The sequence below is a fragment of the Terrapene carolina genome, unplaced genomic scaffold (assembly GCF_002925995.2).
Source record: "Terrapene carolina triunguis isolate 2854851 unplaced genomic scaffold, T_m_triunguis-2.0 Scaffold66, whole genome shotgun sequence".
Taxonomy (NCBI): Eukaryota; Metazoa; Chordata; order Testudines; family Emydidae; genus Terrapene; species Terrapene triunguis.
Genome location: NW_020664417.1, coordinates 3,118,918 through 3,135,546, shown reverse-complemented (window position 1 = coordinate 3,135,546; position 16,629 = coordinate 3,118,918). Strand labels below are relative to the sequence as shown.

The window sequence follows — 16,629 nt, the reverse complement described above, 5'->3', positions numbered from 1 at the left end:
TTAGTGCAAGATATTAGGACGGCCTGCTATTAAAAATAAAACAAAAAAAAACCCTCTTGGATTGTATTCTAAATATGGGTAGGTTTGGTCTCAGACATATTCTTGAGGGAGTGAGTGTGTATAAAATGCACCCTTGGGAAAGGTAGTCAGAACACCCCTGCTACACATAAATGATTGGAAATGAAGGGATGATGGTGGCCTAGAGGGACAGAGTGTGAGATAACCGTGGACTGTTCAGAGCTTTATAATGACCAGAGCCTTGCTTTTCAGCTCATTGGCAGCTAATGCAGCGGGCAGAGCACGCATATAACGTGCTCTCACCATTCTGCTCTACTCAAAGGCAGAAAGCTATATTCTGCACTAGAGGAAGGTTCTTGAGACATTAACACCAGATAGAGTGCACTGTGATCAACTAAACATGGATGATTATGGCAAGGTCTGCATCTGGCTTGAGTCCAGATTCTCAGCTAGTTCAGATCAAGATTGGTCTGTGAATCTGGCCCTTAGTCTCTTGGTCAGCCATTGATTACCAAAATTCTAGCCATTTCTGGAATATAAATGCTTTTCAAAATATGTTCTAAGAGGAGTTAAGTGGTAGGCTGATTTAATGCACAAGTTCTTCACCTCTTTTTGACCCAAGTTCATATCTAACACAGGGATTGCGATATGAGTTCGATCTCAATCTAGCGAATGCTTGCTCACCTCACAATTAGAGCACATTTCAACACTCTGAGTCACCTCTGCTGAGAAGAGACCCAGCATTATAAGAGCAGGTCAAGACTGAGCTAATATGGCATAAACAGCTACACAGGAAGCTTCCACCAGCACATATGGTATACACTGAATTTTTGGGGAATTCTCCTACTCTTACTGTAATGACAAGTAGACATGGTGGCAAGAAATAGAAATTTTAGTTCCTGGACCCAGTCACATGACCTAACATGGGGTGCCAAAAATTAATATTTCTGTCATATGATACTGGATCATATCTTCTGATTCCAGGGGCTACTGCTACAGTTACCACCATGTCGCGTAGACCTGCTTTGAGCAGCATTAAATTACACAGTGATAACAACATCAATCCCTTGTCTATACTGGTGGGTAATGAAACAGAGAAAGATCCCAGAAAGACTAATATAGGCGCAGGCTTAGCCAGCGCTATTACCTTGACACTTACATGTGGATTTAATACACCTCTTTCTTTGTGATGTATCTATGAACAGAAATATTAACTTTTGAGATCAATTTGAAGAAAAAGTGCTGGTATGTCACCGACCTCCTCCCATTAATACACACATACAGACCTGGACTATGAAGAGAGTGAAAAAAATCTTCCCCCCACAGTTGGCTGTAACTACCTCAGATATTTACTCCCTACCTCCTCTCCCTTCTCCACCCCTCACTCAGGCTTTAATTAGACTCCTGTTAGGGAAATAAAATAAAATATATTGTAGATAAAATCAACATAGTGCACAATAGCAGAGGGAAGGGAAATATTTGCCAAAGGCAAGCTCTTAAAAATACCACCACAAAAGCTTTAACATCCATTGACAGCAGATAGGATATTGATTATTAAGGTGTCATCTGAAAATCCTATGTAGTAAAGTGAATGGAACTCATCTTGTCTATCTTGGAAGGTTAAAGGACTGAGTTAACTCTGCCAGGTAGTTGTTTGAAACATGATGTGTAGCCACCTCTCTGCCTTTTGAGGCCACACTTCTCCCCTCCACTGAGCATGGTAACAGCCTAAGCATTTCAGATGTCCTTCACAGGACCCTAATTACCTATAGCGAACGTTGCTCAGTGATGGTTTCTCAGCAACCCCTTGTTCTTTGATCATCCTGAAATCTACCTTCTCCTTAAAGTTTAAAGCTACAACTGGAACATTTGGAAACATGCTATGTTACAGTTTAGATTATCCTGCCTCCTTGAAACAGCTGCTCCCACCATTCACTGAACTCATTGCTAAAGTAACATCAAATCTGAGGTGAATGAATCATTTACTAAGAAGCAGGGCCGGAGCGCGGGTGCAGGGGGACCGGCTGGGGGGGGGGGAGGGAGCAGGCGGGAGAGAGAGATAAGGGGGCGGCCAGGGCTACAGCAGGGGTGCTGCCACGCGGCCCCTCCTGCTGCGCCACCTCCTGCCACGAGGGCTCCGCTCCAGTCGGCGGGGAGGGAAGGAAGAGGACTGCCCTGCAGGTCGCTCTGGTTCTCCGCGCCGCCGCCCCCTACAGGGCGGCCAGAGCGGAACAAGAACAAACAAACAAACAAAAAAGCGGCCGTGCCGCCCTAGGATTGGGCGGAATGCCGCCTCAAACTATCTGCCGCCCCAAGCACCAGCTTGCTCAGCTGGTGCCTGGAGCCGGCCCTGCTAAGAAGGACCTAAATGTGGTACAGTAGTTAGCCAGCTAAATAGTGGGGGGTGGAGGGGAGGGGCTAATTCCGACTGGCACTAGTTAAAGTTTCCCATTATGTTCAAGTTTCTTGGCCTCACTTTCAAGGGCCTTTAGAGCTCTTCCCTCCCTAATTATCATGTATTGTTTCCCACATCCCCTCCAACCCTGCAATGACAGCCTTGACCCCACCACTCATGTGTCTGTTTCCTCTACAAAAGTTTCCATACTTTCTGCCATACTGTCCCATATATACGGAATGAAAGGCCACTACTCTCTCCTGCAGATCCCTCTTTAAGACCCACTTCTACCAAGGTGGGCGGGGGGTGGGGGGAAGTGCATCTTAATACACTACTACCCCAAATTTAGGGTCAGATCACTCACTCTTATGGTAAAAATCCTCAAGTTTTTACCTCTAAGAGTTTCTCCCTCATTGTTCAGTCAGGAGTGTAGCATTGGGCCCACTGCAGTATGAAACCTAAGTCTAGTCCCCAGACACATCGGATGAGAGCCTGGTCAGGTCACTCTAACATCAATGGGAGTTTTGCCATTGACTTCAGTGGGGCCAGGATTCCACACATGAATCACAGGAAGCAAATGCTATTTATATAGAGAGTGCCTGTGTTTGTGTCCCAACACTTCAGTTCCTAGCACAGCTGCCCCTGGCACTCCCCTGAGAGCGGATTCTCCACTGTAGAGGGGGACCATGGGGAAGTTAACAGAACTCATATTAGCTTTGCTCCCTAATTTCTGCAGGGAAGAGTTGCGGGTGAACAATGCACATCTCACATCTCCCACTCACCATTGGCCTGTCCCTCCCTTTGTATGAGTCCTGTCTCTGTAGAGAGCACTCCAAAGGTGTCAGGGAGTGGTAATGGTGCCATGAAGGTAGTTGACCAACCCATTCCTTCCACACAGGAGGGGTAAAATCTGTAGACTGAGCATCCCCTCCATTCATATGTACAGAGGGGTCTTTAATTAAAACTTAATTAAATTGTAACATAATGACTCCTGAGACTGTCCAAAGAGCATGCAGAAATGTCAGGCCAGTTTCAGCCATTCTGTACTGTTGTTCCTATAAGAGCTGGGAATGAGTTCTTCAGGTTACCAAATTGGAAAATCAGAAAAGCATTCCCATTATTTTCTTTCTGCAAAAGAGAGTTTGCTCTCTGACCCCAGTTCTCACACTGTAGCAAATAGCAAACTCAAATGGGATTTGCAAGAAATATGAGAAACACAGACATTAAAAAAATGTTTTCTTAGAATTAATCACTCAGAATAGGAAGCATCTGGATCTGGATAATCTAAATTGAGGGAGAAATCAGGGAACCAGCAGACAGACATTTTAGTGCAGAACTATATCTTAACATAAACAAATCACTCTCTGATTTCTTTTGAAAACCCCTGTTCTGAGCCTGGTACCAGAATAAGTAGTACAGTGGTTGGATTTTCCAGAAAGAAAGTCCTCAAAGCCATAGTCTACTTGGGGAAGCAGATCTGAACAATCATTGGCCTGGGCTCAGTTCTAGTTGTTGGTTTTGTGATTAATTAGAAAAAAGACATTTTTCCGATTTTAGTGAAGTTTTAAATGGAACTGTGAGAGCTGAAGAAGAAGAAGAAGAAGAAGAAGGGAAGGGGTATTGCAACTTCAGAGGGAAACAGACCAACTTTTTGCACTGAAAAACTATTGGTTTCCTCAGAGGAAACTTGGATTTGATTAATATTGACTAGAACATGGGAGTAAACCCTACAGTCCTGCATGCAGATATACAAGTCTCAAAGTGGGGGCAGAGATGGAAAAATGTGTAGACAGTAACTGGGTAATTCTATATGTTTGTACCACACCCAGCACCGTGGGGTCAAACTATGATTAGGGCCTTGGGTACTGTCGTTAGATGTTCGGCTGCGTGCAGGTGTTCTTTTTGTGTACTGCACTGGCTCTGGCCAGACAGCCCATACAGCAGGCTCCAATCAAACTGGTTGGACTTGGTTTAGTAGCGATGTGTCCAGCCAGGTGTCCAGCCAGGTTCATTGTCAACGAAGCACGGTAATAGCACCTGGCAGACTCTACAAGGATACTAAAGACATGTATGCCCGTGACAATGGACGCAGCTCAGTTAGTGGCGGGACTTTCCAAGGCTTCCTAGGCTAGCCAAAGACACTCCCCCTGAGATACATCTTTATACATAGATACAAACAAATGACATATTGCCCCTGGTGTATCAGGGTGCCACCCTCTGACCTAGTAGGGTGCCACCCATTGCCTTGTACATGTTGGTTTGATTAAAACCTTTTTATTTATTATGCTGGTGGTAATACTAATAAATAATAAGTGCAGTTTCCATGCACTGACTTTCCTGTATCGCCCCCACACAGCAGAAATATAGGGTGAAATCCTGGCCCCACAGAAATCAGTGGCAAAACTCCCATTTACTTTAGTGAAGGCAGGATTCCACCCATTCATAGCTGATCTCAAGTCTCATCTAGTCCTCCTAACATCTTACAGGAGCAGCCATAGTCCACCTACAGGCAAAGCCCTTTTTACTCAGGCTTTGCTTGCAAGACCAGACCCGTGTCCCTTATTGTCCAGTTTAAATATTGTTGGCAATATTTTGCTGAATCAGCAGCATTCCCTTTGCTGAGAACTAATGAACCAACCATCTCTTGCTGTTTTTGCTTTTTCTGTTTAGCTGGAATGTGCAGGCTTGTTCTACAGACACAGTGTACAGCATTTCCAAGAGCCAAAGGTCACCCTGAAATCTCACAGCACACTGTACAAAAGCCAAGCAAGGAAATGCTCAACAAGCTTTTGGAGAGCAGTATCCCAAAATATCAGTTTATTTTACTTGACAGTCATTCCAACCCCATATGGCTCATGGCTTGAATTTTCCACCTGGTTTGACATTAATATAGAATAGCTATCTTCAATACAATGTGGTCTCCAGTTATAGAACACTGAAATGTCATGAGAGAGGCAAATCCCTTCACCCCTTCACAAACAAACAAACAAACAAACAAACAAACAAAAAGGAATAGTGTCTCATTTAAATAGCCTATGAAATCTATTCTGTTTGCAATAAAAGGGTTAGATTTTGCTCTTTGTTAATCTTAATCTACACCAGTGCAGTTCAAGTCAGAATCTGTCCCCAGATATCTTCTTTTTTCCAGTATAGCATTCTTCTGTAAAAAGACTCTATAAAACTTTTCAGCATTCGACTATAATATCTTGCTAGCTGATGGCATTATGTAATATTAATATTGTTCGCGGTAGTGGCCAATACTATAACATTTCTCTCTTTTTTTAAATGTTTCATCATACACATTCTGAGAATAAGAATGTGTTCTAAACAAATACTCCTACATTTGGACCTGATTCACCACTGATTCTTCCCTAACACGATATAAACCACATCTATTGACTTCAGCAATAAGTACTCATATTCTACAGTGGGAGAATATGACTCTTTATCAGTTTTTTAACAGGCCACAGAATAAGGTAAAACATTGCAGTTCAAACCAATAAAAGAAACATAGCTTTTCGATTGGTACATTGGACTGCACTGCATGTATCTCACAAGTACTTAGGCACTGTTTACTGGTATTGGAAATTCAGCCAGGGAAAGAGAGAAATCAGGAAGTTGCTGTCTAAATATGTCCCAAATAAATGGGATGCAGCCTATTTGGAAACATTGTCCCTCTGGGTACAATAAAAATAACAACAGGATATAAGTGAATAAAATCATGTCAAGGTCTAAGGAGCGGAGTAAGTTGGGGAACTTCTGTATCATATGTATACAAAAGTCCTTCATGTTTTCCATCGACTTTGATAGTTTTCAGTTAAATGAGATATAAATGCACAGTCTGATCCTACTTCATCACAGTCAAGGGCAAATCTTCCATTAACTACAGTGAGAGCAGAATCAGGCACAACAATTTCAAAAAGGGCCACACACAATGGCAAGCAAGTGTGGGTAAAATGAGAACTCCCCTCTTCCAAATCTTTGCCCAAAACTCTGATCACACTGTTTTTGAGGATCAAATAAATAAGTAGCTAAAATAAGTATGAAAGTTAAGGCAACAACTAAAGAGCCTCTGCCCTTCTTAATTTTTACTGGAGCCAGAAGTGGAAGTGCCAAATGAATACAAGTTTTCATGAAATGTTCATTTCAGCTTAAAGCTAGATAGTTTGGATAAGCATATGGATTTCAAAGCCCTCAGTTGAAATACCAGACTTTCAGAGGTTCCATCACTACTATTTATAATATGTACAAACATGTGATCTGTGAAGCAAAATGTGTATCACATCATAACGTTGTATGTGTAGCTCTATTGTGTATTCACAAGTATCTAAGAATCTGCTAGACTTGATGCTGCCAGATATATGTACTGATCCTAGTCCTCACTGAGGCAAAATCTCATTCACTGAAGTCCACAGAAATTTCACCTGTAAAAGGACTGCAAGATCAGGACCATTATTTTTAATCTTCTATTACTATATTTCAATTCCAAATATTTAAAATGATCCAATTTCTGTGACTCCCATTCTGGAACATGGACATCATTGTGACAAGTTTAGAATTACAATTGTAATTAGTTTTCTTTATTTCCTATCCCGTTATTTACTAAAGTCTAAATTCTGCTGCTGGGGAAATCCTTCACTAATTCCTATTTTCCTCCTTTCCTTCTTTGTTCATTTTCATTTTTTGTGTGGTATGTGTGTGTAAGGAATTTACCCCCTACTCAACAGTAGGATACTTTAAGTGATCTCATTCTCCTTAAACAATAATCCATCTCTCCTAGAAACAAAAAGAAAACAATCTCGTGCTTTTTTAACACAATCTAAGAGATAGAGAAGAGGGCAGCTCAGCGGACAAATATCAGAATATAGCTACTGTAGATCACTGGTTCATTCTAGCCAAGGTAAATGGCTGACAGTTGTTACTGTCTAATGGCTGTTCTGTAGTCTTCGTGAAAAGAGTTTTTCCACTGAGTTTTCAGTGCAGAGTTATCTACATCAGAACTGCACCCTAGCTGGCTGGCTCACTGCGAAGGTTACCAACCCATCTCACCCCTAAAGGAGATCCCTCCAAAACAGGGTGAGGCCGGTTGTCTGGGAGGTGTAAGGAAGCTTACAGAGATGATTTTAGTCTTCAGGGCTGACATTACATCACTTTTCACCAGCAGTACTGTAAGTTGTCACACACAAAGTGTAAGAAATGACACAACAGACTAATAAAAATTACATATTTTACTTGAGCAGTAGTAAGTCTTAAATCCCCTGTGCAATCAGCTCCTTCACTCATGAGTGCATAGGGAAGAAAACAGGGGCAAGGATTGGGCAAAGAATAGGTGATTGTGGATATCTGGACTTAAGAGCTATCACCATCATTCATTCCCTTAATCCTGCTACTCGAGAACAGCAAGCTGGCAGTTGCACAATGGCACACATCAAAGCAGGACTCAGTGATTTTTTACTCTGTGCTTACATGTGCAGATTGCCAGTGCTGTGAGGGAACAAGTTCTCCGTGTATATATACAACGGTGTAAATGACAAGCTAGAATAACATATTGTGTGTGACATGAAAAAATAACATCTCTGCCTTGTCAAAAGTGATAGATTAAGACTTAGGATCGGGAGCAGGAGGAAAGGCTGAGTAAATTGTTGGCAGAAAACATGAATGATATTGTTATATTAGACGTTAAATTCACTTTGTGGGCTGGAGAAGAAAGTCCACATGACACCGAGGGTTACTCTAACCGAGGGTTACTCTAACAATGGCATAAGCTCTCCAGAGTTTGCTATTAGGAGAGGAGGTTTTCAGGAAACATGGCTCTTTGAATAGGATCCTTGGAAGGTTTATGACAACTCTCAAAGAAGTTGCACATTGACAGTATTAGGAGGGAGAAGCTGTTCACTGAAGTTATTTTAACTTGCAGAGTGTCTCTGGTTAAAGGGACATATTCTCATCTAGATGCACGGGGATTTGTACCTATAATTAAACTCTGGTGAGAGTTCATAGCCCCCTTCCCCCCCCCCCCGCTATCAAGAAAACACAACATGAAATAGTCAGCATGATCAAATCTGGCCTGTTGAATCTTCGCACTACAGTAAAAAATTTGGGGGGGAAATGCAATAAGAAAGAATATTGTTTCACTTTGCCATTTGGGGCTTATTATACACTACATTGGTTCTCTCCACATATATCAATAAACTCTTAGGGGTGAAATCCTGGCCTCACTGAAGTCAATGGCAAAAATTCCATTGACTTTAACAGGTCCACAATTTTTAGAACTCTACCTATACAGTTGGTTGGTGTCTTTGGAATTGAGAAGGGCTGCTCTCTACTTTCCCATGCTATAGGGTGGAAAAGTGGCTTTCCAAAACCTAAGGAGAGGTTTGCAATGGATAAGTTTGGTTACTATTTTCTTCTGCCTCATTATTGTTTTCTTATTTTCTTTTGCCTTAAGTTTGTTCACTCCAAAAATGATTTTTGTTGCTGCAGACCCATCCACAAAGAGAGCACAATTTAACATATCTTATCCCCTGAGCTGTGCTATAGACATCATAGATTATGTTGGTGCATGAACAGGAAGCAAACAAAGCTGAGTAATGTTGTCTTATGTTTCATAAGAAACAAAGGGGCAAAGGGAACACTGTCAGATAGATAAGGCCAAAACAGATAAGAAAATTATTTTCAAGCTTCTAAGAGAATATTATCTGCAATAATAGAAAAAATACCCGTTTAAGTAAAAGGTATATGAAAGTAATTCTTTAAGGGAAACTCAAACTCCACCTACTATATAGTTACATGATTTCTGCATCTATGCTTAACCAAGTAGTAATCAGGTTGAGTTGTAACACTGGTTTTGATGTAAGGATAAATGGAAACTCTTGGGATTAGCCACCCACAAGTCAGACAGAGGATGGAGGGAAAGACTTCTATTTCATGCCAATACAAAACAGTAACACTATTCTTCTTTTTTATTCTCTATTGTCCTTTTAATGTCCACAAAAGTCTAACACATGAAACCTGTTTAGCAAATTCCTTGGAAAGTGCAACAAACTTCCAAGTTAAATTTAGAAGCTGTGATTGGCTCTTTAAATAAAAGAGGATGAGCCTTATGTTTTAAATACTGAGTTGATGTGATGGCTGATATAATAAATTCCACCAACTCTCTGATACCCTCAGATGGTTATGTGAAATTGTTCAGCTGGTGGCAACAGATCCCTTAGAAAGAGATCTTGGCTTTTGTTGACTTTTTTCATTGTTATTTTTTTTACAAAAACTTAATTATATAGCTGCTGACAGTTTTATAGGCCTCAATTCAGCCATGTACTTAAGCATGTGTCTAACTTTAAGCATGTATTTCCATTGAAGTCAATGGGAGTAATCACATGCTTAAAATTAAGCATATGCTTACATTCCTTGGTGAATCACAGTAGTTCAGACACTAGTTACAGCTGAGGAAGTAGATGGTGACTACAGTGTAAGAGTTGCAGAATCAGACCCAAAATGTTGATTTAACTGCAACTGTTTTTGAGAAAAATGCTCTGTGCTTTTTTTCTTATATGTACACACATCCCCACAGGCAGTCACTGGTCTTTTGAATGCTTAGTGCATACTGTGATTCTCATAGATTCTGCATGCACATTTTTTCATTTGTACCTTTCCTCTGATTTTAGTTGCACATTCCATAAATGGTGATGATTAGCCTGTATAAATGTTCTTTTGTATTATAGATTCAACTCTGTGCTAATGTGGGTTCAGATATCATACCTATTACAAAAACATTAGTGCACATATTCAGAAAAGGAAAGGCAAGTATTTTAGAAGTATTTATTTCTAAAATATATATATAAACTTTAAAACACTCAGTTTTGACATCTTAAAATTGAATAAAACATTGTTACCAGTAGAGCTGTGAAATCTCAATGGTTTTGCTTCAGGAGTGTGTGTACAGTGTATTTGGTGTCAATGCACAGAAATTCACACACCTTGAGATTCACATTTAGTTTTGAGTTTGAACTGCAAATCTCAATGCAAAACATAGTTAAAATTGCCACACTTCACCTGTTTTCACATAAAAATGAAAGCAATGACAACAAACATCGCATGATTTTGTTGCAAGCCCACATTCTTATGAAACTGAGCTCAGGTTTGCTAAGACTTGTCTAAATGGGGAAACTGAACAGCAGAAGTATATGCTGGTGTAACTCCTCATGTAGACACTTTATTCTGGACAAAAAAGTGACTTTATTCCAGTATAATTACTCTGTTCCCCTACGCAGTTTCCCCATATAGACAAGACCTCAAAGGGTGGGCTGGGTCTGAGTTTCAAGTCTGTAATTAATACTTGAAAATCAGGCTACTATTGCTTTGGATTTCCTTGTAAAGATATTGCTCTGCTCCAGTTGAGTCTACATCCAGATTATGAAGTTCAGAACCACATGTTAGAATTAAATTAAAATGCTTTTCTGTTTTTAAATTGTTTCTCCATTTTGAGATGGAGCACAAAAAAAATGCAGAAAAACAGAGGAAAATAAACAAGATCACGTTGCCTTTTGAAGCTTATAATGGGTACCTGCACCCTAATTCAATCCAAGGAAGTGTTTTAGCAGCATTAAGATGAACTATTAGTGGCTTTTCTGATTTAAATTTATACATTATACAATAATAATAATGGTTAAATTATCCTTCAAGGGCCTAATCCTTCAAGGTACTGATTTTAGGAATTGAGGGTGCTCAGCGCCTCACAGAATTGTGACCTAACAACACACACACATACTTGAACCAGTAAATCAAACATTTCAAATCTGGTGAGTGCTTCAACAGTATAAAAATAATCTACTGCCTGTAGCTTCTTGTCTAATAATTACCCTTCATGGAAGTTGGAAGTTACTCATGTGGCTGTTGTCAGTATGCCAGGACCAAGAGATTTTACTCTACCTATTTTAATAAATCTAGATCTTAATAGATACAGGTTATATATGCACCTGACCCTGATCATCCATTGAAGTCTACATTTAAAGTCAGTAATGCACTTAATGGTGCTATCTGGGGATATGAAGTAAGAAAATAGCATTCAGCATTATTCACTTACCTAAAATGCCAGAAACAACAACTGCAATAGATTAGACTTCATGAGCCTGTTGGAGGATCACTTGTTCATTATTTCAAGCATTTTGTACTAGCTTTGCTTGCTTGTTAAAAATAACACACATTCTATTCTGAAAATTCTGTACTAGAACTTGGTATTTTCTGAACATTAAAACTTTTTAAATGCTTCATTTCTTTATCTGCTAAAAACAAAAGTGCCAACAATGGGATTTTGGGAGGGGAGTAGATAAAAAACTAAATATAAACATTAAAAATGAAACCAACATTATTAATCAACTTGATTAAGGTTCCCCTTTGACTGATTCATCATCAGTGGGAGTGCAGAACATGTAATTAATGCAATGCCTGTATTCAGTCAGAACAGCTACTCTAGGGAAAAAAAGGGAAGGGATTGGAGATTTATACCACAATCATAAAACGATGACCATTAAAGGTCTTAGTGGCTTTTTTAAAACTGCAAGAGAGAGCCTGAGGGTTGGGGGTGGGAATCAAAGATGCAAACTCGTCCTCTAATATCCAATTTCTGAGACAAAAAAGACAAAAGTAGTGCCTGGGGATGGAAAAAGAGGATACAAGGAGCATTCTGTATGATTAGAACCAATTATGTAGCTTTTTATTGCATAACAACACAGGATCAGTGTCGCTAGAGTTGTTACTTGCCTTGTATTATGCAGTTCCATATTTTGTTCTTTGTTCCTGTCTAAAAATGAAGAAGAAATCCGGAATGTCCCTTCTTAATGAGTGTGTTACTGTTGCTAGTAATGGCAGAGTTGTACACCGAGAGATTTTTATAATACCAGTTCTCCAACTTCCCCCAAAGAGCCTGGCAGGTTTTCTTTTACATTCTTTTGGTCTTGCTTTCTCTAGCCAGCTGCTTTGGGAAGGGCTGATATAATGTACTGGTTTTGAGTGTGTGATTTCATCTTCTTGTGGCCACAGATAAGATAAAGGACCATCAGCTTCTGATAATAAAAGGGAGCCGAGAATGGGATGTCTCAATTCAAGGGCTAGATGCCTTTGTTTTCAGACTTAAAGGAAAAAGGCTCTGGTCTTGGTTCAGTAGGAATGTGTGTGATTCTAACAATTGTGCCTGTCATCATCAGCATATAAATTTGCTACACTGGGAGAGAAGAGAGGGAGACCTCTATTTTTACAGATGCAACAACAGTAAAGGGGCCTTTTAGCCCAATCCGCAAGTCCTTACTCAGGCAGAACTCCTAATATTTTCCTTGTCATCTCCTGTGCTCTGTGTTCTGTTTTATGAACTTAAATGAATAAAACCAGAAAAGATGTAAAAGCAAAATTGACCTTGTTCACCTATTTCTGACACTCCTCAGACTCTCAGCGTGAATTTGAGAGTCTAAGCATTTTCTTATGTTAAAAAGTAGAAAGATAATCACAAACTTAACTATAGAGAGACCAAAAGCTCTCCGTGAGTGTATTCTTCCATAAATATACAAATATGACACTGATATATTTTCATATATTTCTAATTTCAGTATATGTTTCACAAATTCATAGTTTGGTGTTTTTATGGTAATAGGCTGTAATTACATAAATGTTATAAATACTGTACAAAGATGAGCCAGTTATTAGTGTTTTTGCCTATTAATAAAGATTTGGGGCAGGGGGGAGGAAAGTGGAGACTAATGCAGGGTTTATAATCATGAACTTGTTTCATGTGGTTTTAATCAAAGCTGGGATGTCTGGAATTAAGGGTCACCACCCTGCTAGGCACCTTGAGAGGAATTTCTGTTTCAAATAAGAATAGGGCTGCTGCTGACATGAATGTGTCTGTGAAGTTATGTTTTGCTGGAAACCAGGCATAACAGCAAAAAAAAAAAAAAAAATTGCTAGTGTGATGCTTTGAAGAAGGGAGGTTGTGGCATTTCATAGCATGTCTTATTACTAGCCCCACAAAAGAAAATAATAATAACCTGACCCAAGCTCATTTTTCAAACACGTATACTGCAAATTATTTTTCCAATTTGGATGTGTAACAGATTGTAGCTGACTGATAGGTTATGGAGAACTTGTTTTTGTTCAATTTAAATTATTCTAATCTAGAATTTGTAGGTTAGATTCCAAGGCCAGAAGGAACCACTGAGATCATTTAGTCTGACCTGTATAGCACAGCCATGAGATACAAGGATTGAGAATGAGATAAAAGGAATTAAAATAAAATATTCATTTGATAAGTAATAAAACCACTTTTAATAAAAGGGAGGCATATGAGACAAAGTTGGGATGTAAATGTCAGCTTTCCAGCACTTTGTGGTAGTGATGGTGGTGCTGCTTGTATTGAGATTTTGGTTCAGCTCATTATGGAAATAAAAGATAGACACAAAATCTGTTCCCTAAGAATCATGGTGTTTGGATCCAGAACTTTGCTTTTGGTTTCCTCTTTAAAAAATCATATGAGAAAGCCAAAGCACAATGCAGTTATGACAGAGCAGAGATAACTGTTACCTATTGAGCTCATCAGCACCAAAACACAGCCATTTAACAACAAAGTTTATTTTATTTTTATTTTATTCCGTATAAATACTTATTTACATCAATTCACCTCTATACAATCATTATATGAGACGGTTTGTAGTTTGAGAGGAAAAGCGACACAAATCATACAGTCATCTTGAAGAATGGCCACATGACTTTGTACATTTAACTGGAATTTTGTGCTGTTTTTCCAGCACTGCTCTGCCATCTCATCAGATTGTGTGGAGTACCTGATTTGCTTTTTCAGGGGGTCGTACTACTAAGGCCTAGTAAAGTGGGATGTTAAGAGAATTTTAAACACAAAGGCCCCAGTTCTATAAACACTGAGGCATGTGCTTAACTTTAAGCACAGGAGTAGTCCCATTGAAATCAATGTTTTCAGGATCAAGGCCAGAAAGTGATCCATGCCTCATTGTTCTCAGCATTTCCATGGCATCACTTTGTTATTAAATAGATCTTATATAGTTGCTACTGAAAGTAGCACTGAAGTTTCTAAAATGTCATCAGTCTCAGTCCCCTATGCCAGTGACAAGTGTTATTATTTAGCTGGTCCTACTGCTGAGTCTCAGTGGTGCACATCAGCATAGAAAAATATGTAAAATGAAAAAAAAAATTGGACCCAATCCTCCTTCTATTGAAATCAATGGCAACGGTCCCAAAGACTTATTTAACAGTGTACAATAGCTTTGTGTAAGAGAATCAGGACCAGTATGTATAAAGAAAAAAAAACACAAGAAGGTGCAAAATTTGGATCTAGATATCAGTACTAAATTTAGGGGGGTTAGCATCTGGGACTTTGGTCCACTGTAAGGCTAGAGTGGGGGCATTTGCAAAATTCAACCCTAGATCCTTGTTCAGATTTCAGATGTTCCAAAGTCTGGGGGCTGTTTTGACTAAAGGTTCTGGTTGGAGACTAGAGCTGGCTGAGAAATGAAAAACTAGTTTCACAAAAAAAAAATCAAAATTTCAATCTTGTTTTCTTTTCAAAGTGTTCAAAATGGACTCATTTTCCATTTTAGCATTTTTTTCATAATTTATTTTCTCAAAACATTATCAATATTATTGTTTACCCCAAACCAATTTTTTTGATAAAAGAAAACTTTTTTCATTGACTGAAAACAGTTTTTGATCAGTGGAAGAAAATGTCTATCAAGTTCAATGACGTTAGTGTTTTACTTAAAAAAATGAAATTTCCATAAAAAAATAACAATTTTGTCTAAACAAACAAATATATCGACAATATCACGAGCAAAATAAAATAACAATAATCATGATGATCAAGTATTTTCAAAGGAAAAACACTACTCTACGTGTATTATAGATGAGAATTGGGGCTTGACCTAACATATAGATTACTGAAGTTTAAATTGGCTTCTGTTGTCACATGTATTGTGTTGGGTTACATCACTGTGCTGTTATATTGTACACAATATAGCCGCCTTCTTATCTGTGGTGATGTATTTGGCCAGTCAGTTGCTGTTCAGTGGAGAGAATAACGGTCTCATAAATAATGAAGGAGCTTGCCATAATGGCAGTGTTGTGCATGTGTGTTCTGTGTAGATCCTCTGTTCAGCTGTTACAATCTCCAGCGTGCCACGAAGATGGCTTTCATCATCTGGAAAAGGAGAAATCAGCCTTCCAGAGTGCAGTCTCACAGATAGATAATATATCATATGCAAGAAAATACATCAAAATCATGTACAAGTTGAAAGATAACTAATAAAAGGAAGAAAATTCTGAGGGAAGACTTTTAACACATCCTAACACAGCCCCATATTTCATAAGCATTGTAGTACAGAGAGCATAACCCTGCTCTCTGATAAGCTATAAACTGTCTAGGTACCTTTTAAGGATGATGATCGTGCTCAGAGGAGTGCAATGGTTTCCCTCCAAGCCTCCTCAGCAAGAGAACAACTAACTGTGGTCCCCACAGGGAAACGTCCACTTCCCCTCCCAGACAAGCTGCAGCTCTCAAGAGGTTAAAATTTAGGTTTTAAATTGAAATAGGACCTATAGTGTGACTCCCAATTCAGCGTCCTAAGGTGCAAAAGTTAGGAGTGGAGGAAAGAGAGAGGGGGAGGAGGGGAAGCAGGGAGAGGAAGGAGAAGGAAAGAAGGGAAAGAAGAGGGTCCAGCAGAGGATTCAGACTGCAATGAAAGTACAGGCTTTGGCTATATTTGCTGCCAAAATCTGTACTATTTTAAGATGAAAATCCCAACTCCATAATATTTAGTTTGGGGTGGAAAGGAAATAGAGGGAAGATGGAAAAAAAAATCTTTCCTGTATATCTATTTATCATATTCATTTCATATAGTGGTGGAAGGATTTTACTGTCTGGTTTGAGTGATGATGTCCCAGTTGTGGATGACTTTGGTTAGTGCATAACAGGACATCCCCAAGGCTGACCAGCCCAGCCATCAGAACTTGATTTTCACTTCATTCCAATTTGTGAATAGGCAATATCTTTGAAAATCAGGCCATCTGCATCCCTACCCCAACCATATTCTGATCTGGAAGACAATGCTGCTATGTTTTGAATATAAGCACAACACACATCTAACACTGTTAAGGACATCAAGGGGTACATTGCACTTCAACCTTAACAACAAATGGGATCA

General features: G+C 39.3%; 1 protein-coding gene across 1 annotated transcript in view; it reads right to left on the bottom strand.

Moving 5' to 3' along the window:
- Nucleotides 1–16,629, bottom strand: part of SYNPO2 (synaptopodin 2) — a 108,747-nt gene that overhangs the window by 60,439 nt on the left and 31,679 nt on the right. The gene's annotated exons all lie outside the window — the stretch shown is intronic.